At 40.8% G+C, this 24,711-nt stretch overlaps 1 long non-coding RNA gene across 1 annotated transcript in view; it reads left to right on the top strand.

Moving 5' to 3' along the window:
• The window catches only part of LOC141767363 (uncharacterized), a 32,743-nt gene extending 8,695 nt beyond the window's left edge, over positions 1 to 24,048 (top strand). The window contains exons 2-4 of the long non-coding RNA XR_012593829.1: positions 3,446 to 3,550; positions 15,637 to 15,736; positions 19,203 to 24,048. This is a non-coding gene — a long non-coding RNA (uncharacterized LOC141767363). The remainder of the gene's footprint in view (positions 1 to 3,445; positions 3,551 to 15,636; positions 15,737 to 19,202) is intronic.
• Positions 24,049 to 24,711: the final 663 nt, after the last annotated feature.

The raw sequence follows: 24,711 nt of genomic DNA, 5'->3' as shown, positions 1-24,711 counted from the left end.
CTGAATCATATTATGACCTACAGGAACACCATACTTTTTCAGTCTCAAGCCGAACTTGCTGCTAATTCTGACTCACAAACGTACAACTGCAATGACTAATCGTTTCACTTTGTCTCAATATACAACTAGTTCTAATCTCCCAAGGGCGTACCCTCCCACTTTGCAGATGAGTAAAAGCGCCAGGTTTTTATGACACCCAACAGCCTATTTTTGATCACTTTAGCCTTCACACGCTCTCATGAGTGGCTGTTTCAGGTGTTTCTCTTACTGCTGAGTCTCACAGGCTTTTTAATTGACAGAAAATATTTCAAACAATGAAAAATATCACAAGTTCACTTGATCTGCCTCGTCTGCTTGTGGAAGTTTTTCTTTTTTTTTAACTTCTAAGTATTTTCCACTTCATTTGACTGTGCCTGAAGGTATATTAAAACCATTTTCATAAAGATTTTTGAATAAGCCCTTGAGAGGTTTTTTATAGCCGGGGTTTTAAGGAGAGTAGATATACACATCAATGGGCTGTGTGTGTGTGTGTGTGTGTGTGTGTGTGTGTGTTGGGGGGTGAGGGAGTAAGTAATTACAGTTGTGTGTGTGTGTGTAATTGAGTTTTCCTGGGTTCAGGGTGAAAGTCTCATCTGACCAGCGGAAATGCGTTCTTTGGTGCTTTTTTTTTTTTATCCTGGTATTACATTGTAGAAGAGGGAGAAAAGTTGTGGTATCAAAGCAGTTTCAATCTCAGCGTGATTTTAGCGGATATTAAACGCTTCCAAAATTAGTTGCACCGCTTCCCACAACCCAGAGTCCTCAAAAGGTGAGAAAATTGTGCTTACACGGTAACATCTTTTCCAGTGTTACATCTGTTTTAGATGTGGATAAGGTTGCAGGGTTAAAACACAGGTAAATATATCAGTCTATGCAAATCAGCTATTAAATGGAGTCTTAACTTTTTTTTTTTCTGGTGGTACAAGAAAGCAAATCCACTACCGATGATCTCTGTGTGGGCAGGAAGCCTTGAAGGTTTGCATCATGTCTGCCACGTTCTCCCCGAGGGCATTCAGCCTCCTTACACATGCAGAAACACACTCACACACACGGTCGCGCACGCAAGCCACCGTTTTTCCTCGCGGCACGGCAGGAGTCTGTCTTCATCTGTCCTATTGATTGATGAAGCAGGCGCGGCGGGGGGTCCGAGAGAGGCAGGAGTCTAGATCAAGGCTGTGTGCTGCATCACTGGCAGTCGCAGCACACACACACACACACACACACACACACACACACACACACACATTAGCACTCATTCTCACACACTTTTTTTTTTTTTTCACCGTCTCTGTCATGTTCTCTCCGTGTCTGTCACAGCAGACACTGTAGACACAGGCAGCCATGACACACAAAGTGCACACACGCACACTGAGAGACATGACACTCACAGCAGTGCTGACACACACGTTGTCATAGCTAACATATCACACTTGCACACACACGGAATGAATTAGCAAAGGCTGTGTGCGTGCGTCTAAGCTGGACAGACGTTTTCTATAAACATAATGTTTGTAGATTAGTTGGGGTTAATGATGCGATTGCCTTGGAGCTGCCACGGCGTCTGTGTATGTGTGTGTGTACATGCGTGTTTTTGGCTAAGGGGAAAAAGAAAATGCTGTCTCCCTCACTTCCAAATGAGACATGCCCCAGGCACCATTACAAGAGCAGTATTTATGCTATTAGGGAACTGGGTTTGCAGTGGTACCAGGACCAAACGGCTAAAATTATGTCTTGACTAACCTCAATGGGCAGGTCCTGTATTTTCTTTGCATAAATGAGAAATTACAAGTTGTGTACTTAAAAGGTTATTTTTGCAACTCGCCTGTTGGAATATCACCCACATTATTTCTGAGCCATGTAAAATGTAAAAGCCAAGGAATAGAGCTTATTCTTTTTAGTGTTTGTTCTCTCAGAACAGAAATAAAAATCTGCAGTCAAAGTTTTTTTTTTTTTTTCTCCATCTTTACTTTGGTGTTTAAAATTAGCTTCCTGGTGCAAACCAGAAATAGTCCTCTGCAAACAACTTTCTTCAACTCTCAGTCAACTGGAGTCGGTGGGTTCAGTGAGGGTGTAGTCACAAACTGAGAAGCCCCTCTCATGTAATGCTGAATGGACAGAAAAGTACAGAAATGAAAGATAGAAAGAATGAATGACTGAAAAATGACTGTAAGACCCCCACTCCCCCCTTCTCCACCTACATATTTTTCTCCCTCCATCCTTCGCTCCCTCCCTTCCTCTCCTCCGGCGTTCCTGTCGAGGCATGCCTCCGTCCCCGCCAACCAGCATCGTCCGGGGCAGGACGAAGGGGGCAAAAAGAGGGGGGGGGGGCAAACAAAGGAGCACTGTTGCTGCCTCGTTGGGGTTTTGCAGAGGGTCGACGTGCGGGTGGAGGGGTACAGACGGAGCGGGGAGTGTGACTGAGGAGGTTTATCATTAAGAATAGAGATTAAAATGAATGGGAGGGGAGCAGGGGTGTCTGTTCTGTTCACAGTAATAAAGAGGACAAGCAGTGCCAGTCATTTTTTCACACGCATACAGACACACACACAAACACACACACACTCGGCGACGCTGCAGTGAGTGTGAGAGATAGGGGAGGGATGGGGATGGTTCATTGTTTCCCGGCCATTGTACAATATTTGCTTAACCCTCGTGCTTTATCGGTGCAGCTGTATGCTACAAATGAGATGGGCGAAAAGCATATGTGTGTGTGATGGCTGCTGTCACAGCTGTTAGCAATTTCATCAGTGCACTGTAAGACACACATACACACAAACCTTGTCAATTTACGGAGCAGTATGGTCGCGATAAAATCATTCTCCGAGCAGCACAATTACACGTCAACTTGGCCTCCGCAAACAAAAACTGAACGGTGAAACGCACTAAGTAACAAGCCGACGCAGGTATGCAAACTGTAAATGGCAATCATGCAGCCATATAGGAGCATAATAATCATCATTTTATGGCTCCTAGTCGGTGCTCCCTGAACCCAGCTTGAACCTCATTCCTCCATACGTTGAGCAATCTCTGCAAATACAGCAGTGGTTGTTGTCGTTCAGCATTGCTCATGTTCTCAACTGTATGTCTCAACACTTGGATGAAATGCAACAAAACAACATATTTCTTGACTTTAAACAATTGTGTAAGATTCTTTAGGTCATGAACCGTATCGATTTGTAATCTCTGCACCCGTCTTGTTCATATGTTCTTCCAAGATGCCGAGTAAGAAACTGTTTTGAAAGATAACTGAGGCAATAACTGGATTCCCACAAGGCCCGACTCTATGAATGGAGTATTTAATATATTTATTTCTCTTCATGTGTGATGCTGGTAGAGATATCTCCATTCCAAACAGTTTCTTAATGGTTTTGTTTCCCCTTTCTGTCCTTTCCCTTGTCTATGAAAGTAGCTGGCACGAGAAGAAGAAACTGAACGAGTGCTAGCAGCGTTGGCCTTCACCGCAGAGGGAAGCAGAAGAGCAAATGAGGAAAAGCTGAGCGATGAAAGAGAGGTAAGCGAGCACAGTTTGCTCCAGGGTTATACATTGTCTTGTGTGTGTTTCTGTCTGTCCTCTGTTGCCCTTCCACCTGAGTCAGCTGTATACCTGGGGTGGGTTTGGTGTTTGCATGCATGTGTGTGTGTGTGTTTCTGTTATGTGTTTGAGTGCGCCCGTGTTTGTTTTCGTGTGTGTGTGTTGTCCCTGGCGTCGAGCCACAGCCGCCCGGTGAAGAACAACCATCCTGACTGAGTCACCTGCTTCACCTCAACTTCTCTGTTGTCTTTATCTATCCATCTTTTTCTCTGTTTCTCTGCTTTCCTTATGCAAATGTATATATACAGTATATTCATTTATGGAAATCAATTAACAACATAAAACAATGACAAATATTGTCCAGAAACCCTCACAGGTACTGCATTTATCATTAAAAATATGCTCATATCATAACATGGCAAACTGTAGCCCAACAGGCAACAACAGCTGTCAGTGTGCTGACTTGACTATGGCTTGCCCCAATCTACATGTGATTATCATAAAGTAGGCATGTCTGTAAAGGGGAGAACCCATTTGCATTCACATATCTTGAGGTCAGTGGTCAAAGGACCCCTTTGAAAATGGCCATAACAGTTTTTCCTCGACAAAATTTAGCGCAAGCATTATTTAGCCTCCTTCGCAAGAAGCTCTTATGTCATGGTTGGTACCAATGGATTCATAGTTTCATATGATACCAGCTTCTTCACTCTAGCTTTAAAACTGAGCCCGATACAATCACTGAAAGATTGATTGTGATAATGCGTTAAAGAAATTAGTGGCGTTAAAACGAAGTTGCGTTAACACGTTGTTATCGAGTTAACTTTGACTTTGTTATTTTTAAAACAATATTTGTTTACTTAAAAATATTATCAATAAGACCTTTAAGGAACCATTTAAACTAAAACTATTTAAATCCAACCCGCAGAGATGGAGAAGGAAACACTAAATCTTTGTATTTTGTGTATTCTTCGGTCATGAATACTGGACATTGGTCCAAAAAGTGTTATAATATGGAAATATCGTCATCAGCATTTGCATACAAACTTCACCTGTGTTATCGCAGACGTTTAGCCCATTCCTGTTTTGTATCAGAACACAGAGAATCCATTTCATGTTGTGAGGATTTTCTAGCATCCATTACAATTTTTAAAAAGTCCAACATTTCAGGGATGCAGGGAATAAAAAAAAATAAAAATCCTTGGAGAACAGCATAGCCAAAAGGCAAAACACAGGAGTGAAACTGGGAATAGAGCCACTGTATTGTTTTAACTGTGTTTCAGCGGCTCCCAAAGCGAGCAGTCTCTCAGAGAGTAATCTCCTCACTCTCTCTGTGTGAGGCTGAAAGCAGCACTATATCATTTTCTGCCATGCAGGCTTGGCCAGAATGGCTGCCACCGTACACAGATAGATAGGGGGGATGGTTAAAGAGGAGCGGCAGTGTGAGGAAAAGAATATGTTGTTTTTCTCAGTTCTTGTCATCCTCCCTTCTGATGAGACTCTCTTCAACCTCAGCCCTCCACCCAGAGGTTATAATAGCAATGGGGGGACTGTTTTAAAGCCTTTTTTGGATCCAGTCCAGAGTTTTGGTAGTTTTAGTCATAGAAGATCCTTCCATAAGTATAGGTCATTTACAGTATTATTATTATATTGTAGGCTCTATAAATGGTAATGTGCAGGATCTGTTTTTTCTTTCTCTTTTTGTTTTTTGTGCTCTGTCTTTTTTGGGGGATTTCCTAAAAGCTGACTTTCTAAAGGTGCTACTTTCTTTTTTTTCTTCCTTCTTCTGAACACCACATATAAACACTTACATGAATCGCATATAAAATACTATCATGATACAACAAGGTAAAACTGGAATGCACAAATGAGCATTTAGGGTTCAATGTTCAAGACATGTTAGGGAAATGAACCATTGACTCTTCTATTACATGACATAATACGTACTGCCTTGCTGGCGTGCCCTGCCTGTGCAAATGTCCTTTTCCATCACTCTCTTTTTCCTCCATGAGAAATACTTACAATGTGAACTGTACCTCGCAATGACGTGCGGCAGAGGACAGAACAAATTCAATTCAGCTCATTTCAGTCCAGCTCATTTCATATCAACCCAGTACGGTCAAACTCAATTCTTTCTTCTATTTTTTTTTCATGTCTTTCACTCTCACTCACTTATTTTCAGTCCGCCTGAGCCGTGCAATCTTCTGTCTTTTCTTACAATTTCACCTCCCTTCAGGTTTTTCCTCTCGGTACTCACGCTGCTGTTTCTCGGCCCAATCTTTCCATCGTCCACAACCACCAAAAAAAGGGCATCCCACCATTTTAAAAGACAGGAGAGGATGATGAAAGAGATTAGGAAGGTTGTGGGGGTGCAGAGGGATGGTTTAAAAATGGGAAACTATCCTTCAGGGGATTTTCCAAAGCCAAAAAATAATCAGTTTTTAATAATGATTGGAATTCCCCCCATTTCAAATCTCTGTCCAAATAACCCCAGTTGGACAAGACAAAGCTGTTTTAAATGGAAGTGGGTTTTGAACTTCTCCTTCCTCTTTCGTCATTCTTTTGATGGATGTGCTATACATCAAGCAACCAGGGATTAGAGGAGTCACAAGTTGTACAGCTACACACAACCCCATTGTGTTTGGAACTGGTCAAATGATGCAAGCGTAGTCTGGGGAAGAAAGAAAGGAAAAAGGTGGAGGATGTTGTAAGCAAGTTTCCAGACATGCCACTGCTCTTTCTTCTCCCCGCTTTTTTTCCTCTCAAGTGTGTCTTCCCTCTGCTATGGTGGAAGAAGGTCTTTGAGGAGCAGCGGAGTCTGTCTAAGCTGGGCTTTTAAAAGCTGCAGGACTCGAGAAGCGCCGTGGTTCTCTTTCGGTGTCCATTTGTGTGTGTACGAAGGCGGGGGTTGCGAGGCTGAAGCCACAATGTGTCACACGGTTTCATATTTCAAAAAACGCATATGGGGAAATGACAGGCAAATGAGTCACTCCGTCAACTCGTATTGATTCACTGCAGGACTTGAGGACAGAGCGAGTAATTGTCAGTTTCACGCTCCCGCAAAAATAACCGGCAAATGATGGACGGTGGTTTACAATGGTGAGGCCCCCCCCTCACATACTCAGTATGTCTCAGGGGGACATACTCAGTTGGGGAGCGGGCGTAAAAGCCTGATGGACAAGTGTCGAAAATGGTAACATTTGTGTCCGCACAAAGGAAAAGCATAGAACAACAGAGTGTGCTCCTCTATCAAAGCCTTTTCCCCCTCAGCGAAGACACCCACCAACCACCAACCACCAACCAGAGGATTAGAGATTAGAATGAGAGCTTTTTATTGAGTTTGAAGCTGCAGCAGTTTCAAAATGCCTGGATGGATGGATGGATGGATGGATGGATGGATGGATGGATGGATGGATGGATGGATGGATGGATGGATGAAAGAAAGATTGATGGGCATGAGGGGGCAGGGATAGAAAAATTAAGACGGTGGTGGGTAGACAAGATTTCAGAGAGAGTAGGAATCAACAAGAAAGGGAAGGAGCTGTTGGTGGAGAAGATTTCAAAGTGAGCATGAGAGAATTATCCATGAGAGAGGGGAGAGTTGGTGTAGAACTGGTAAATAGAGAAGTGGGGGTGAGGGCCAATAGAGCGATGCCTCTAATGTCTTTATAAGGTCATAAAATACTGCACTTCCTGGCCTCTCTCTAATTGCTGCGAGGGATGTGATGGGAGGGGGGGGGGAGTCTACCTGCCTACTAAATGAGGCCTCTAAATCCTCTCTGCTTGGCCTTGGGGGCTTTCTTTTGGATAGCTATAAAAGGAAGGTCTACGTTTGAATGTTCTTTTATTGTTCTTTTGCTTAAGATTGAAGATGCGAAAGAATACAGAGTGAGAGAGAGAGAAAAGAAAAGACAGGAGGAACTCTTCTGTACTTCCCCTTAGAGTTATCTGTCTGGAAAATAAAGGTGAATGGAGAATGACAGAAAGGGGAATAAGAGGAAAAATCCAAAGACAGAGAGCGAAGAGTGAGACATATAATGTAGTTATATGCTATTCCTGACAATAACCTCTTCAAAATAAAGCAGAGAAAGAAAACAGTTAGAGAGAGAGAGATTTTTATTGACTCAGCAGGAAATGACCATAGAAATTTTCTAGGTCTCCCCAAGGAGCCGTATGCTGAACTCTTAAAAACGTGAAAAGTCACGCTTGCCATCATTGGAAAAGAAAACATTTTCATTTCATAAACTGCTTGTCTAAGGGACCCTGCCCCAGCCTCTAACCCTCAAGTAAGCACAGTAACTAACCGAGCCGTCAGAGGCAGAGAAAAGCACACACTCATTCTGAACTACTCCCTACATACCTGAATGGAAAAGCCATTAATATCAATATTTGTTTCAAAATGAGATAACATCAATTTGAGAACCCTGACAGTCTTAATGTTTGGAGGCATGAATCATAAATTATAGCAGATAAAAAAAAAAGTCCTTGCCAGAATGAAAGCCTTTAACTACATCCAGATATTTTATATTTAGGCTAACCGGATATCTACACATGTGATGGATGTACCTGTGGGCAGTACTGTAGAAGTAAATGTCCAATGTTATCTCTTCTATCTTTTAAAGCGGCAGTGGGTAGAAATGGAGCAAATATGATTAAAAAAAGTTATTTTTATAAAAGGGTCACTTTATCCTGACAGTAGTGCATGAGACAGGTAATCTGAAAAGGCCTCTGTGTCCTCAAGGCTGTGCTCCTAAAGGCATCTGCAAGATTTCACAGACTGGTGGAAACAATCAACAGAACCAAGCTGGAGCCTGCCGTCTCTGAGCAGCTGTCAATCACTCGCGATCTCCGTTCAAACGATCAAACTAGGCACCGCTGATCAAATATGAATCAATATTCTGTTACAGTAATGCCTATTTGTTTTCAGAAACATCTTGTAGTGTACTGTTCAGCTGTAAAATGAGAAAGTTTGTGACCCGGCAGCCATGTTGAGATCAGTTGAGGAAATACCAAGCACCGCCCACAGCCAATAGGAACGCTCTCTCTCTTTAATGACCTGTGATTGGCCAAAGTCTCCCGTCACAGGCAAGAACATTTTAAAGTCTGAAAACAGAGCCATGAGGAGGTGCAGAAGTCTAGTTTTCTCTATATATCTCTATACATATGCTGAAAGGTTATTATGGAAGTTTTGCCCAATGATGCCAAAAATATTCGGAAGCTTTAATATTCCAGAAATGACTTTTTAAACGCTCAAACAGATCGAAATGGCAACAAAAATGGCATATAGTCACTACTAATGTATGCATATTGTAATTTACAATCATTAATGGTCTACTTTCATTCTTGCTGTAGGCCTATTCACCAAGCCCACGCAACTTGTGGTTTTCTATTTCCATCCAGTCACCCTATAATATGCTGTATATTCAAAATGAATGGTAATTTCAGGCACTGTGATTTTGTTTCCCAAAATGTAAATCCCAGTGTTAATTTCTATCTTTTGTCAGTGACTTATACGGAGTTCATGAGCCGTGCACCAAACTTCTGCTTATTTTGATGGCGGGGGCACAGGGGTGTATTGTGTCTCAACTTGCCACGCTACAGGAGCTGTATAACAGTTGCCTTTTTTGTGCTGGGTTTTATCAGTGGGTGAGAGAATGAAAAGGAGTCAAAGGCAGCCCCCTAAGCTTTCCATAATGCGTCCCGAGAGGAGACAAAGGCCTGCATTCACTGCTGGGTGTCGATAAGACCTATCATTAGTCTGCCATTGGAGGTATTACCAACACACACAAACACACTTATACACACACACACACACACACACACACACACTCATACGCAGAGTGCAGTAGAGTACTTATTCCTGTACCCATTCTCTTTTTCCACATACACATGCATAAATATCTGTGTGCGTGCCAGAGGAGCGAAAAGAGGCAGCCAGGCTCGACTTGAATCGAATAAAGGCAGAGGAGTGGACCCCCTGCCGCTCTCCATCACAGCAGAATTCACTCAGCCTCACATGGCCGCTCAGCTATACCTCTGTGTATGCATGTGTGCTCCTCCATATGTGGCTGTAACAAGCTAAAGATAAATAATGCACAGCGCCCTGAAATCTATTTATACATATATACTGTATATATACTATATATATACCGCTACTAGTCATTTATGATGAAGAATCTTTACGTTAAGCTATTGAAAAAACATTTTCCAAGGTGCATTTTTTAACATTAGTCCTATATATCCATATTAGATTAATGGTGGTTTATTTCCACAAATTGCATTATATCACTTTATTATGGGTTTTACCAATACTGTCTCCCAAAATTCCCATACAACTAAACAGCATTCCCAATTATGTTATTATAATTATATTTTCTCCCGGATTATGGTCGCAGTTTTAAACTGTCTTAAACATGTTATCAATTGAAACAAAACAAAAAACGCAACACTATTTCATTATGTTTAGGCGACAAAACTACTTGGTTAGGTTTAGTAAAAAAAAACATCATGGTTTAGGTTAAAATTACTTTATTTTGTTACATTATTCAAAATAAGCTAGGCGACTTTTAGTTTCACACGGGACACGAACAGCGGTCTCCTGGGGTAAAGTCCACCAACCATCCCGCCCGCCCGTAGTGGACTTTCCCGCTGGTTATTCTCGTTATTATACCACGTAACTTTCATTAACGGTCGCTCGATATACGACGTCACCTGCTCTGTGCGTCCGTCGTTGTAGCACGTCATTACAGTCGTATTTGTGATACATCAAAGATAAACGTGATCTGCGACAACATAAGTTTCACTGCAAACATGTATTTGAGAATGCAGTGAAGTTGTATGGGGACATCATTTTTAGGAGAAAGGGCTGCTTTTACACATTAATGTTAAACTCTATTTATTTTACTTGCTTTTTTTTGTGCAGCACGAATATCATCTTTGTAATGTTTTGTGCGGTAAAGCGTACCAGCAGACAAAAATCTACACAAATGCAGTTAAAAGGTCAAAGGAAGCTGCCAGCTGTCTCGATGATAGAACTCCTTGTTTACAGTAAAAATACCAATGTGTCAGAATTAATGTGGTATTGACTTATTGATGATAAAACGCTACACATAGTGCATTTACTTAACGAGACAGGAGTAAAATTAGGTGCAAGAAGAGGAGGATGGTTGGGTTTCCTATTAGACTTGTCCTGTGTATGTATGTGTGTGTGTTTACACTCGGGGGAGGACGACGGCACTGCTGTCTGGGTCCTAAGTAGATGATGGACCGTAGCTCGTATTCCCATTCCCTCTCATTAGCTCAGCCCCCGAGAATATATGAGGTTACTTACCTTCCCTCGCTCTTCCCGGCCAAACGGCAAACGGCGGCTCAGGGTCATTAGCCTCGCTGCGTGGAACAAATGGCCTTCGATAGCATCTCCGCTAAAATGCAACAGAAGCAGATTAACCCCTTGATCTTTGGTGAATAGCATATTGAAAACATTAGGAAAGAAGGAGTGGACAGGGGCGATGACCATTTAGTTTATTTTTAGCTTTGTCCGTCTTAAATTAGCTCTTTTGTGTTGGCGTTACTTTGGGTTTTTTTAGCAGCAGATTTTCAGAGTCCTCCTTTTTTTGGGAATCTCATTGCACTTCAGCTAAAACATCACAGTTGTTTGCCTGAAAACCGCAGAGAGAGAAGCGGGCAGAGGATCATAGCCCGGGGAGGATTTGTCTGGCAGATAGCCGCTGGGGTCCTGCCTGTGTAGACTCTTTTTCTCTATGTCTTTATGTCTCTCTATGTGGACACCAATAGGTTGCCCCCCCTTCACACTGCCAGCTTGAAAATTATAGATCATAAGAAAGAACAGTGTAATCACAACAACCTCCTCCCCGGAGCGACGCCTCCTTATTACAACGTCGTCTCGTCTTTTCCTCTCTCTCTCTCTCCGAGCGCCTGGCTTTGTGCGGGTTTTGATATTATTGGTATTTCATCCCGCCCTCTTTTGATATGGTAAACAATTCACCCACTTGATTTTAACATCCCGCAGATTTTGTTATCAAAAGAACTTTGAAAGTCGGGGATCATTTACAAGTCTCCGGGTACACGAGGAGATAATCCAACAATAAACAATATAAAACCAGATTGTCTTTGTAACCTCAGTGGGAAGAAAAAAAAAACTCCTCGCAGTGCTGAATAGGTTTATTTCCATCTAAGGTCAATGTGTTCACCAAAAAGTTCTTTCCATAAGGCCTCGGTGAGGTTTGTGGCCTGTTGGTGGGGGGGTGGCTCAGATGTCTGTTTTGGGCAGAAAGACACGCCCAGAGGATGGATATAATTAAGACTAGTGACTTTTCTTTCTTTCTTTCTTTCTTTTTCTTGAGTAAGGAGGGTGTTTGGGTAACTGCTCTGGGTGGTCTAGGTCTACATGCCTGTGCTAGTTTTATTACAAACAGACACAATATGGGCAAGAACACAGACATATCCTGACAAAGCACAAAGATGTATATAGTATGTTCAGACATAAAAGGTAAAGAAATGCAAACAGTGTCACTTGTTTCCTTGTCCTGTAAGCCGGCTGGTTGTTTGGACATGGCTTAGCAGGTTTAAAAGAAATGTGAATTGATCAAAGCAGTTGGCAGACACACCTGACATTCATAGAGGTACACTTAGAAATGTACACTTTACAAAGAACAACTGTGAGTCAATACTCTGCATTTAATCACAGAACCAACTTTTAACTTTTATCTGGAAGCCATAAGCATCTTTCAGTGTCATGCTGGTCTTTATTTAAGTATTCAACTGAGGCCATCTGATCTAAAAAAAAGAAGAAAAAAAAAGGCTTAGATGTATAAGGTTACCATATAGATCATAAATGCTTCTCTACTCTTTAAGATGTCTTTTTCTGTGTGCATTTATTTAGCTCAAAGAGCCTGAAACAAAACTGTAATTGCAGGATTTTGTTTCCCTAGAGAGCAGAAATCTCTTACAGAGTATCTTACTTATTTCAACCCTGGGTGGCCCACTGGAAGTTGAACTCTTAACTCTTGCAATGTTTGTGTTGTTTTTCGCCCATTGAGCCACACAAGACCACAAATACAGAATAGCCTCCAAATAACTTCTAGCTGAGCTTATTTGCGTGACCCTGCAGCCTCTCTGTAGCGGTCAATAGAGAGAAAACTGTCACCCGTGTCACTAGAAATGAGGTGTATGCACTGGTTTTGTACGACTTCAAGCACACGGCTCTGTCACTATTGTGATAAAAGCACCGCACAGTTTGAAAACGCTCAACAAAGAATGAGTGTTAACAGTTTGTCTTATAAATACACATCTAACTCTCTCCTCCCTGACACATTCGTGTGATTTATACAAGATTTATTTTTTATTTTGTGGGAAAAAAAACAAAAAACTGCAAGGCCAGTCAATCCCACAACAACAAGGGCTTTCCAAACACTCCATCCAGATTAATGGTGTCTTCTCGTTAACACATAAACACCCTGTGTACCCATCGTCCGTTAATTTGCAACTTCTTTCTTTCCATTCGCGTGAATTGGCTCATTTAGTCGGCAGAGAGAGCACAGATCTTTTATTGTTGCATTTTGTTTTGAGGGGGACTAAACATGTGGGTGGTCCCGGCGTTTTGTTTTTTATGTACTGAGCAGCACATGGATCTGTTAATGAGTATAAATTGGTGACTCCGTGCCGGGACCTTAATGACTGAGGTGCCCTCCCTGGTTTGAGCAAGTCTGCTTACTGGAGCAGAGAAAGGGAGGGATGGGAGTGGGTGAGAGCAAAAACAATGAGAGACAAATGGAGAGGTGGGAGAGAAATGATGCAAGAGGTGGTTAGAGAAACATTGTAGGATGGAAAAGAACAGTAGCTGAAGGAAACATTACCTCGGCAAGACATAATGGTACATTTTATGTATATTCTGGCAGATGCAGGCACAGAGTGGAACTTTGAAAAGAGAAATGAGGAGGGCAGCTCTTAGGCGGCATAAAAGGTTTAATTTCTGCTTCAGCTGTGGCGAGCAGCTTTCCTGTGCGGCCCCGTTTCACTGTATTTAACATCAAAGTGAAGTATGAACAATTGAGGCAATTTTTCATCTGGCCAAGGTCAATCATTGTTCTTTCTCCGTGAATGTAGATCCGGCTGAGAGGAATTCAGAGGAACCATATTTCACTTGCAAGTCTTATGTTAGCAAGCCACCTTTCAACAACCTTTTGGACACACTTTTTGTCTTTAATTTGTGTGTGTTTTCATTTGAATTTCACATCGTACATTTAATTTCCAGGAATTTCCAGGTCCATTTATTGAAGCTGTGGTGTTATTTTGCTAACATGTGGTTTCATTAGAGCTGTGTCTAGACTGCTTTAAATAATACATGTGACTCACTGCATGTAATATGAAAGAAAAAGAAGACTGATGTGAGCATGAAATATTACTGCTACAATGTCAAGGTTGAAGTTGACTCTGCACAGAAATGTGTAGTTTAGGATCGTGGGCCTGGATCACATTTAACATTCAAAACTCCACTGTTTACAATGTTTACACAGACCAAAAATGGAACTGGTTAGGACACACACATAGCGTGCTTGAACACAGCACATTTAGACGTCTAGATATATTTAGTAAGACGCAGTTGTACATGCCACATCTAACTATGACCATTCGCTAGAGTTTTTGCCAAAGACCAAATGGTTCTTGAAAAAAGGACTCTGAGGGACTTCATAAAACTACAAACAGCAGGGCGCTCAAAGAAATCATTAACGGTCAAAGTAGCTAAAAAAAAACATTGATGAATATGTCTTCCACAGGAGCTTTAATGTGCTTATTCACTACAAATGAACCCGCAGCTTTGAGAGTACACAGTGTGACTCATTATTAGTCACAGTGGGAGACCAAATGGCACTCGAATCAAAGAAAACATCAGGGGATGCAGAGAAAAACTGACATGTGATATAATATTACAATAATAATAATGCCTTTTTGTTTTGTAAGATAATGTTAAACAGTGTCAACACATCCCTTTTAAATTGGGACTCTCATAATTTCCATGCTTTCCTGATGCTCCAATACGGTTGTTCTTTGTACTTGTAATTATATTAACTGTAAATTATATTATGAACAGATTATACCACTTTAGAGCTAAATTGATAAGTTGATTTGTCAATTAACAGAAAATGAATCGGCAACAATTTTGATGCAGCAAAACAAGCAAGGGTTTGGGAAAATTGTGACTTACATTTTCATTATTTTCCGACATTTTATAGACCAAACTATTAACTGATTAACCAAAAAAAAATATTATTAGTTGCACCCCGAGTTGACTTTTCTCTCCCTTTTTCTTTTCTCTTGCTACTTATGTTTTTATATTTGTTATTTTTTTCAAACAAAGTAAATCATGTATAGGTTTAGTTGAACACCATCTGGTCAACTTGAGATGTTATACTCGGAAATTCTTTTTGATAACTCATTCTGTCTCAGTGCACAACACTCCCAGCCTCATCGTGCTGCATGTCAGACACCCAGTTCTATATAGTACACTATAATTCTGAAAACTGATTTAGGGCACCACATAAAAGCACATTGGTGACATTTCAGCTTTATTAGAAGGGACACAGCAGCCATTGTAACTCGCAATCAGTTGCATGTTTTATCTAGATCTGATTTTACAAACTGCAAAGTGGCTTCAAAGGCTGATTCCTTATGTTTGTGTTAGCGGGGCTCTTGTTCTTGAGGCATCGTGGTATTTTCTCTTTAAACCACCTAGCCTACATCCAAACTTCTTTTTTTTTTTTTTAAGATGAATCATGTGTTAATGTACACACACGGCGACTGCTTGTCATTGTTCCCCAAGACCACCCAGAGTGTAAATAGGTTGTGAGTGGGCTTGTTGTACATACGACATGAAAGTGCAGATTTATTACAGCTAATACTGTCACACACATCACTCAGTCCTGCTGAATAATTTAAGTGCACATCACAGAGTGAGCGTGTGTGTGTGTGTTTAATTTAATGACATGCTTTACCAAACAACACCTGAATTTATCCTGTGCTTTCTTCTTCTCTGTTTGTTTTCTGTCCAGGTCCAGACATGAAGGAGGCACGCATTCACACACACACATGTGAAGGCACCTAGAGTCTGTCTGCGGTCTACCACACACACACGCACACATGCCCGTTACGGTAAGAATCACAGACCACCGAGGTAGGGGGATAATAATGGTGTGAATGTGAGAAAACAAACTCATTATCCGCTGCTATTTTCGCCTGTGAGTAATTTAAAGACAAATTGACTGCTTGTTTTCCAAAATGCTCCAAATTCAGTAATTAAAAAAAAAGAAATTAGCTGAATTCAGTAATTTAACTTCTGAAAAGTAGTTTCTTGGCGCTAGTGAAAAGGCTTTTTATTAAATTTGGATGTCTCATTTTGGAACAAATCTTAATTTAAGCAATTTCATTTTAATTTTTATTGTATGCTGTCATGCATGTCTAGTGTGTGTGTGTGTGTGTGTGTGTGTGTGTGCATGCACAAAGCCTGCTTTATTTTTTTCTATTTGCATCAGTCAAAACCAAGTCAAGTTTAACAGCCGCACCACATATCCCACAAACCCCCATATCCAACCCCCCTTACCCACCCGGTGCCCCTCCCAGGCTTCCCAGCATCCTGCTTCGCCCTGCATCCAAAAAAAAAAAAAACATGCCGAAATTACAGTGTGTGTGGCGGCATTGTGGGAAACCCTTCCCTCCCTCTCGCTCGCTGTAATTTGCCCTTCTTGTTCCTCCTTATCTTTTTCTCATTCCGCTACTGTTTTTGGATGAGTTCGGGCAGGGTTTATTTAGCTGTTCATTAAACTGTCAAACAGCTGCCCATACATAATTTGCATCTATAGTTACAGTGACTAAAGTTCAGCCTGAGGTTAACAAGGTATTAATGCAGTTCTGAATAAGATTTTCCTCTTTGCATTGATTAGTTTTTTTATTTGTTGGCCTTCACAAATTACATTCAGGATGATAGTTTGCCCTTTTATGATCTATGTTTGTGTGTTTTATCAACTTTTTTAAACACAATAGCTCATAAATTAATTTTAGGGCTGTTAATGTTTGTGATTAATCACAAATTAATCGCACATTTTTTTGCCTGTTAAAAATGTAAGGTATGTCAAAGTGAGATTTGTCAAGTATTTAATACTCTTATCAACATGGGAGTGGGCAAATATGCTGCTTTATGCTAATTTATGTATATCTTTATTGTTGAAAATCAATTACCAACACAAAACAATGACAAATATTGTCCAGAAACCCTCACAGGTACTTCATCTTGCATAAAAAATATGCTCAAATCATAACATGGCAAACTCAAGCCCAACAAGCAACAACAGCTGTCAGTGTGTCAGTGTGCTGACTTGACTATAACTTGCCCCCAAACTGCATGTGATCATCATAAAGTGGGCATGTTGTTCCTTGCCAAAATTTAGTGTAAGTTTGGAGCGTTATTTAGCCTCCTTTGCGGCAAGCTATGACATAGTACCAATGGATTCCTTAGCTTTTCTAGTTTCATATGATATCAGTACCTTCACTCTAGCTTTAAAAATAAGCCCGCTACAACCTAAAAATCGCAAGTTCCGTTAATGCAATATTATCGTATTAACTTTGACAGCCCTAATTCATTTGCATTGATCTGTCCAGTATGTTTCCAGGTTATCACAACAACTGTACTACACCGATTAAAATAGAGGAGAAGAGTTAACACTTTGGTGTTATGCCAGTGTTGGATTCATGTGTTTAAACTCATAAGCACTGATTTGTATGGCAAAGGGAAATTTAGACCACCTTTAGTTACTATTACTAATGGATATAACACAGTAGTATTTCATTTTTATGCACATGTCAGGTTTAAACTCCTGATGTCTGGCAGGTCCTTCCCAGGGAAATTTTCTCCCGAAGTGACTCTGGTTGAAATAGTTTGTTTGTAATACATGCAAGAATTAGGAGTCATCATGAGTAATGGTTGAAAAGACTGAAGAGTTCCACCTACGAAGAGCTTAAACAGAAAATCCAGTGAATTTTTTTTTAGGTGATAAAACAGTGATTTTTGAAAAGCACAGTGCAAAAACAACACAGCATGGCAAAATAAATAAATACATGAATGAAAGAAGAAATTCTAGGACTGCTGCTTTTATGAAAGCTACTTAAATCAGAAAGCAGCCCCGTCCTTGTTGTTTCTAGCTTCAGGTTAACTGACGTCCTCACGGAAAGAACCGTCTTACTAACCAGCTGTAATGACACACTCCATCAATTCGCCTTTCGGCCTGCGCGAGGCTAGCTTGGTTAACAGTCGGCCGAGGTGTGGCTTGAGAGTGTGTGTGTGCGTGTGCGTGTGTGTGACGGCTATTAAAGCACTTGAGAATCAGAGAGGAAAGGACTCGCACTGCTAATGGATGTGTCTATTGATGTTCCCATTTAGCAGCCCACTGTAAACGATAGGGCAATGATTGTGTTGAAGACGGAAGGAGGTGGAGGAGAAGGAGGAGTGGTGAGCGGTTTGGCTGGGCGATGATAATGACAAGGAAGGTTATTATTTGGCGCCCTGCGGAGTCTCTGCTGTGTGTGTGTGTGTGTGTGTGAGAGAGAGAGGCTTCCTCCATCTCTTTCGCTCCTGTCGCTCTCCCAGCCTATTGGCTATTATTCACTTCTTGCTTTTTCTCCCCAGTCTGCTCCTCTCCCATGACATTACTCACTGCTGCTAGTCTACATCCAGTTGTAGCTGTCTCTTTCTCACATCCACTTCTATGTGTCTGTTCTCAATGGCCCTGCCCTTTTTTTTTAAATATACAGTGCAGATATTGTTTGTGAATGTAGATAAAATAGGAGAAAAAGAAGTCAAAGAATAATGCAGCAGAGGTGGCAAACTCGTTATTTTTTTTTTTTTTTAGAAAGTTGCCCTTGAAATATTGATTTACTCACCCGAGATATTTTTTTCCCAGCTGTGTGTGTGCGCCTCTGTGTGTGTGTGTGTGTGTCCTGTCAGTTCCAATCAGTGTGTGCGTGATGAATATGAATACAGTCAGCCTGCCTGCAGGTTTGGCAGGAGACCACCTCCAGCTGGACTCAGACCCCTACTCAAGTGTGTTTTGTGAGCGTGGTCGTACACGTCAGCCTGCATCTGTCAGCACCGTGACAACCTGAGGATGAAATAACGAAAAAATATACAACATAATATGCTGCTTGGCACACCATAAAATCCAGAGCCCTTTCGACACGGAGGGAAGCATCCAGTTTCAGCACAAGTGGGAATTGAGGCTCTTGTTCTACTTAATTTAATGCACAAAGAACCTCTACATATTCAAATGTATTGAAAAGCATGAAACAGAAACAGAAACAAGTATTGCTAGTTTTGATAAATTCTTGCAAATGTGCGGTTTTATGTCCGTGTTTCGGTGCACGTACAATCCTGCCTTCCTCACTTCCTCTCCCCCAATTACTGTAATCAGCCCCATTCTTTCCAGTCCAGCTTGTCAGTCATAGTGTGTGTTTTCTTGTTCACGGCTTTTTTGTTTGCTAGAAGGTTAACGGTGTTTAAATTTGTCTTGTCAGTGTATTAAAAGTCCATCTATCTTTTCCCTGTGTGTGTGTGTGTCTGTAATCGCAGGGCAGCAGATAAAGAGGGAGACGCCATTCCAGCTGTGAGGAGACAGAAGAAGTCAACACACACACTCACGCAAACACACACACACACACACAGAGCCGGAGGCGTGCGAGCAGGTGAGCATTAAGTCAGGCAGCTAAACAGATCACGTCGCGGTATGATATCTGCAGACAGGCAGACAGAAGAGGCCGGTCTGTACCTGCAGGCAGAGAGCAACAACTCACAGCACCCTCGCCAGGAATTTCCTCCCCCTCCAGAAAGAGAGAGAGGAGTGAGAGACATAAACTGGGGTTTCCACTGAAGTGTTTTTATGAAAACCAAATAGTTAAAGTCTAATTGGAAACTGGCTGGCAGATTTAGTTTTTATTCACATGTTTTTCAGACACCTTCAATGTGACAAAATATTTGATTAAAGCAGTAGAGACATATTTATAATGAAATAATGAGGCCTGTATTTCAACCCAACATTTTTTGTTGTTGTTTCTCCAGTATAAAGTGCAGTAAAAACTTTTAATAACATTAAATATTACTAACATTAGCTAACAATAAAGAACATTAATGTCATTGCTCAGTTCATCACTGTCTTGACTGTAACATTTTCAGTAGTTTTTATTTTTATTGAGATTTAGATTGTAGATTTCAGCTCATGTGTAGCCAGTTTTGCAGCTACATTTGCAGTTTTATCTCTGGACACATATATATATATATATATGTATGTGTATAAATTAACTTATTAACTATTTATCTTTTTAAAATCTTTTTAGCATGCAATTTTCATATTCATGAATTCATGATTTAAAAAAAAAAAAATTGACTCTTAAATGCATTTTTTTAGTTTCATAGTTTTGCATGCCTAAAATGATCCGTATGGAGTGATGATACTAGAGGGCAGTGAGATGGAGGAGTAGAGGATAGTCCTATGTAGACAAGAAGTTGCACAAAAACTGCCCCAATATGTCGCCTCTTTGGTCGTATTGTCAGCCCAACATTCTCCCTTCATCTCAGTACATGAAAGGATATCCTTTGACATTAATAAAGAAGTTCACACGCTACTGTAACGTTGACTACAGATGGTTCTTTTGTTATTTTGGAGTAAATCGATCCCTTACTGTATGATTTGTCATTCTGGAGTTACCGAATTGTTTTGACAGTGCCCGCAGTACTAGCTGTGAAACTTTGACGGTATGTGTTACACAAACCCGTTCCTCTGGTTTGCTGTTGTCAGCGCTCCTTGGTGCAGCTTTGACATTTACATTTTTCTTTTTTTTTTTACAGCTTTCTTTCATTCACAATCTGCTCAGCATATGTTGCCATTCTGTGGTGTCATGTATCACACATTCATAGTAATTCCCCTTTGGGAGATGCCCATTACAGTTTTGGTTTTCTATTGAGCAACATCACGAAACCAACTGTGGGTTCTGTTCAAGACAACCTCGAGAGTAGTTACTAAATAAGTGACGGCGATCAGGTCTCGTCTCCTGCACAGACTCTCCCAACTGGTCCAGCAATTTACTGCCATAAGCTTGCTTCTCTTCTCTTCCATCTACCCTTGAATTGAATTTATTGTATCCATTTGGCAGATCGACCATGTTCTGTGATCGCCATTATTACGTAGAGTTTTTTTTTCTTGTCTTTTCCAAAGCTCTTTATATTTAGACATAAAAACAGCCTCCTGAAATTTTTACAAGTCCCAACTCTCCCCACACAGACTACCACATCCACTTATCTAAAAATGATTCAGTGGTTAAATGTCAGAGCTGTCTGTGCCATTAAGGCCAGCATGTTTGAAGGAAGGACACCCCTGCCTGCCCTCTCCATCCTCCCCCCCTCTGTCTCTTCTTATTCCTCTCGCTCTCTCCCTTCTCCTTCCTATCTCCCCTTAGCTCACTCATCATCCCAACCCAGGCTGGTTTGAGGGCTGATGTGCAGACCTTGTCATTCAAATTAGGGCCACATTGTCAGCTCAGGGCCCTTCTCTCTCTAGTTGCGTGTCCCGGATCTTTCTTCCTACTGTCACCCTCGTCCTGCGGCCAGAGAAGACCTTATAAAGCAACATTACTTCTCATCCACTTCTGTCAATTCCAACACTGTCACTCAAATCACTGTTCGGGAGAGTGGAGAGAGGCCGAGTTTGCGGTGTCCCTCTCAGCAAGGACTGTGCTTTTTGGCCCGAGCTAGGGTGACGTGTCAACATCTAGCAAACTGGATTTTGATTGATGTATTTTGAGTTATGATTATATTTTTGTTTTTGCTCACACATGACAAGCTTTTCAGAGGACTGAGGGAGTGACAAAGCATGAAGCAGCTCTTGTGATCCAAAAGAAAGAAGAGAAGAAGCACACTCTTTGCTGTCAGGCACGTAGTAGAAATTCAAGTCTTTAAAAATCTTCAGTTATAAATACTAATTTTGTTTTTACTTCGTAGTAGCGGTTATCAGAGTCATAGCGTTATTTTTTTTAGCTCTGTTTTCTGTGTGAAATGAGTATTTGGCAGGACATAAGGTATCCACCACATCATCTTAGTCACTCCTTATCCTGCTGTAAAAGAGTTCCAACAATTACAATCATCCGACCACATCTTGACTCATTGCCACAGTTTTATTGTCAAGTCGTATCTAATTGCTACAGCAGCTCTGTGGTATTTGAATTTTGAGCCTCTCACAAACTCTACCCTTTTTTTTCTCATGATGAGCAACAATGATTCAGCAGTGTGCAAGGAAACCTTTGTACAAGATGGCGGACAGTTTCTTTACTGGTATTGGTGTAAGAAAAACAAAAAACACCCCTCTCCAGCCACAGTGCCACATCATAGCGAAACAACAGACGCTATAGATATGGGTGAGTCGACAGTTTCATACCCGATGTCTGCCTCATCCTCCACCTTGCACGAAGCCCTCGAGGCATGCTGGTGCGTCTCTAGAGGCCGTACCGCTGTGCTTTAATACAGGCGACTAGCTGCAGCCTCCACCCAGGTGCTGTGTTCACTAAAAACTCGCTATGAGTCAGGAGTTTCAAGATTACTTCCCCCTTCTAACTGCTACTTGCAGTGAAGTAAAATGTGTTCCCACACACTGACACTGTCTTTGGTGTCAAAATAGCCATGTGTCATGGAAGGTAATATTTTGCAAGGGCTGTGGTAGAGGAAAGAGCACAGTAGACTGATAATTTTAACAATAAACTGCGTATATATATAACCGTGATTAATCACATGATTGTCCATAGTTAATCACAAATGAATCACACATTTCTTATCTGTTCAAAATCTACCTTAGAGGGAGATTTGTCAAGTATTTAATTCTCTTATCAACATGGGAGTGGTCAAATATCCTTGCTTTATGCAAATGTATGTATATATTTATCATTGGAAATCAATTTGTTTGGAAATCAATAAGTTTGAAACGTTATTTCGCCTCCTTATCGACAAGCTAGTATGACATGGTTGGTACCAATGGATTCTTTAGGTTTTTTCTAGTTTCATACAATGCCAATATCTACACTCTCGCTTTTAAAACTGAACCCGCTACAACCATCCTTCATAATTTCATATTAATTATTTTTCATGTCTCTTATCCTCAGGTAGTGGATGGCCCACACCAGGTGCAATGAAAAAGCAGACTTAGGTTTTCATGATGTGTATGATGTGTGTGTTATGAATTTGACAACTCTAGAAGTAAGACCACTAATGTAAACTGAAATAGAATAGACCTCTGTAGTTTTCTCATAAGCCTAGATGGAAAAGATAGCATCATCAAAGTATGGTGAAACACTCATGACTTTTTCAGTGTCCTTCCCGTTCGTAGAATGAAAGAGTGATTTAGTGAGAGAGGGTGAGTGTTAGAAGCCTCTTTGCCCACAGAGAAGACTTGCTCCCCCTGCATTTCTAAGCAGACTGTCATCCCTGGTCACCATCAGGTCTGTGCTCGCCCCAGTGAACATTCAACGCTGTCGGTGAGTTTTCAGCTAAATTGGAAAAACCATCGACCGTTGATTGTACCCTGTGGCCAGTATTTGTCACTCAGTGTCTAAAGAAAGAAGGAAAAGAGGTAAAACACATGCAGAAACCTGCACACAGGCATGACTCCTTGAAAAATCCCATGAAGAGCGCTGCATACATCCTTCACAAAGAAGCAAACAGAAAATACTTTCAGCTTCCAAACCACAGCAAAGGTCACAATCAACATTCATTGCTGTCGGTGGGTTTAACTATGTGGAAGAGCTCACTGAACGATGAATGCAACTGTGTCCCAGATTTCATCCGAACGTCACAAGGAATAGCGTCACGATATGCTGATGATGGCATTATTTATTTCTCCGCCTGTCTCCCCCCCCTTCGCCTCCCACCAACAACAGGCACACACAGGCAGTGTGAATTGACAGGCAGTTCAGATTGCATCTCGATCACGCTTGCTGAGGCGTAGGGGCCCCGAGTCTGGCTAGAGAAGAGGAGGAAGAAGAAGAAAGATGCAAGAGATAGTTGGAAGAAAATGACCTTTCAAGAAAAGTACACCGAGTATATAGCTTGCATTGCATCCAGGGTCTGATGAATTATTTAAATGTTGTAAATATTACATGAAAAATAACCAGAAACAATATGTTGACTATGAATAGATGCATTCCAAAAAGATAAATTAGATAAATGGATTTAGTCATTAAAGGTCAACCCAATTTTTCAAGATAATACTAACAGCCAAACCACTCAAAAGTAAATGTAAGTATATTAATATTTCATAATCTTTTTAACGGTAGACATGTCATTTTACCATCAACTGTTTATGTGTAATGAAATATGAACTGCATGCTCTTTGAGTTGCTGTATTTTATCAAATAAAGTCACCAGTTCCGCCCTCAAAGATGTGGTGGGTCTTTGTTTGTTCCTTCGTTCTTCTTTCGGTTTGGGAGATGTGAAAGTGATGAGGTTGGATGTAACAGAGTCAAATATTCCTTTGAATATTCAGAAAAGTAAGAATGTGAGATTAATGTGACACTGATTTAATGCTTATTTTAATCTATATACAATATTCAGAGGTACAATTATTATTATTAGTACAGGCACAAATCCTCAAAAGGGCTTTAGTTTTCAGATACCCCTACCTGAGGTAGAAGGAAAAAAAATAGTTTTCATTACTTTGATGATGGTCATAACAAAGATATTATTAGCATGATTTATACAGCAAAAAGTGAGAGCCCTGCACCTCAAAGCAATATGAATATCAAAATATGTATTTATTAAAAAACTAGATCCTAGAGGCTTTTTAAATCAATTGTCAGAGGCAGAAATGTCACACAAACACCTTTTTAAAAGCTGATGGTATGTTTTTGTATTACTTTTTTCAGCATACTATATACTATGACTTTTTTGACATACTATACCCTGACTTTTTTTTTACATGCTATAATATGACATGTTTTCGACATACTAATCTATGACTTTTTTATCAATCTTTTCTCGACATACAATACTATGACTTTTTCGGCATACTATGCTATGACTTTTTTTTTACTTTATTTTCGAC

The sequence above is a fragment of the Sebastes fasciatus genome, chromosome 5 (assembly GCF_043250625.1).
Source record: "Sebastes fasciatus isolate fSebFas1 chromosome 5, fSebFas1.pri, whole genome shotgun sequence".
Taxonomy (NCBI): domain Eukaryota; kingdom Metazoa; phylum Chordata; class Actinopteri; order Perciformes; family Sebastidae; genus Sebastes; species Sebastes fasciatus.
This window is presented reverse-complemented; position numbering and strand designations above follow the sequence as displayed.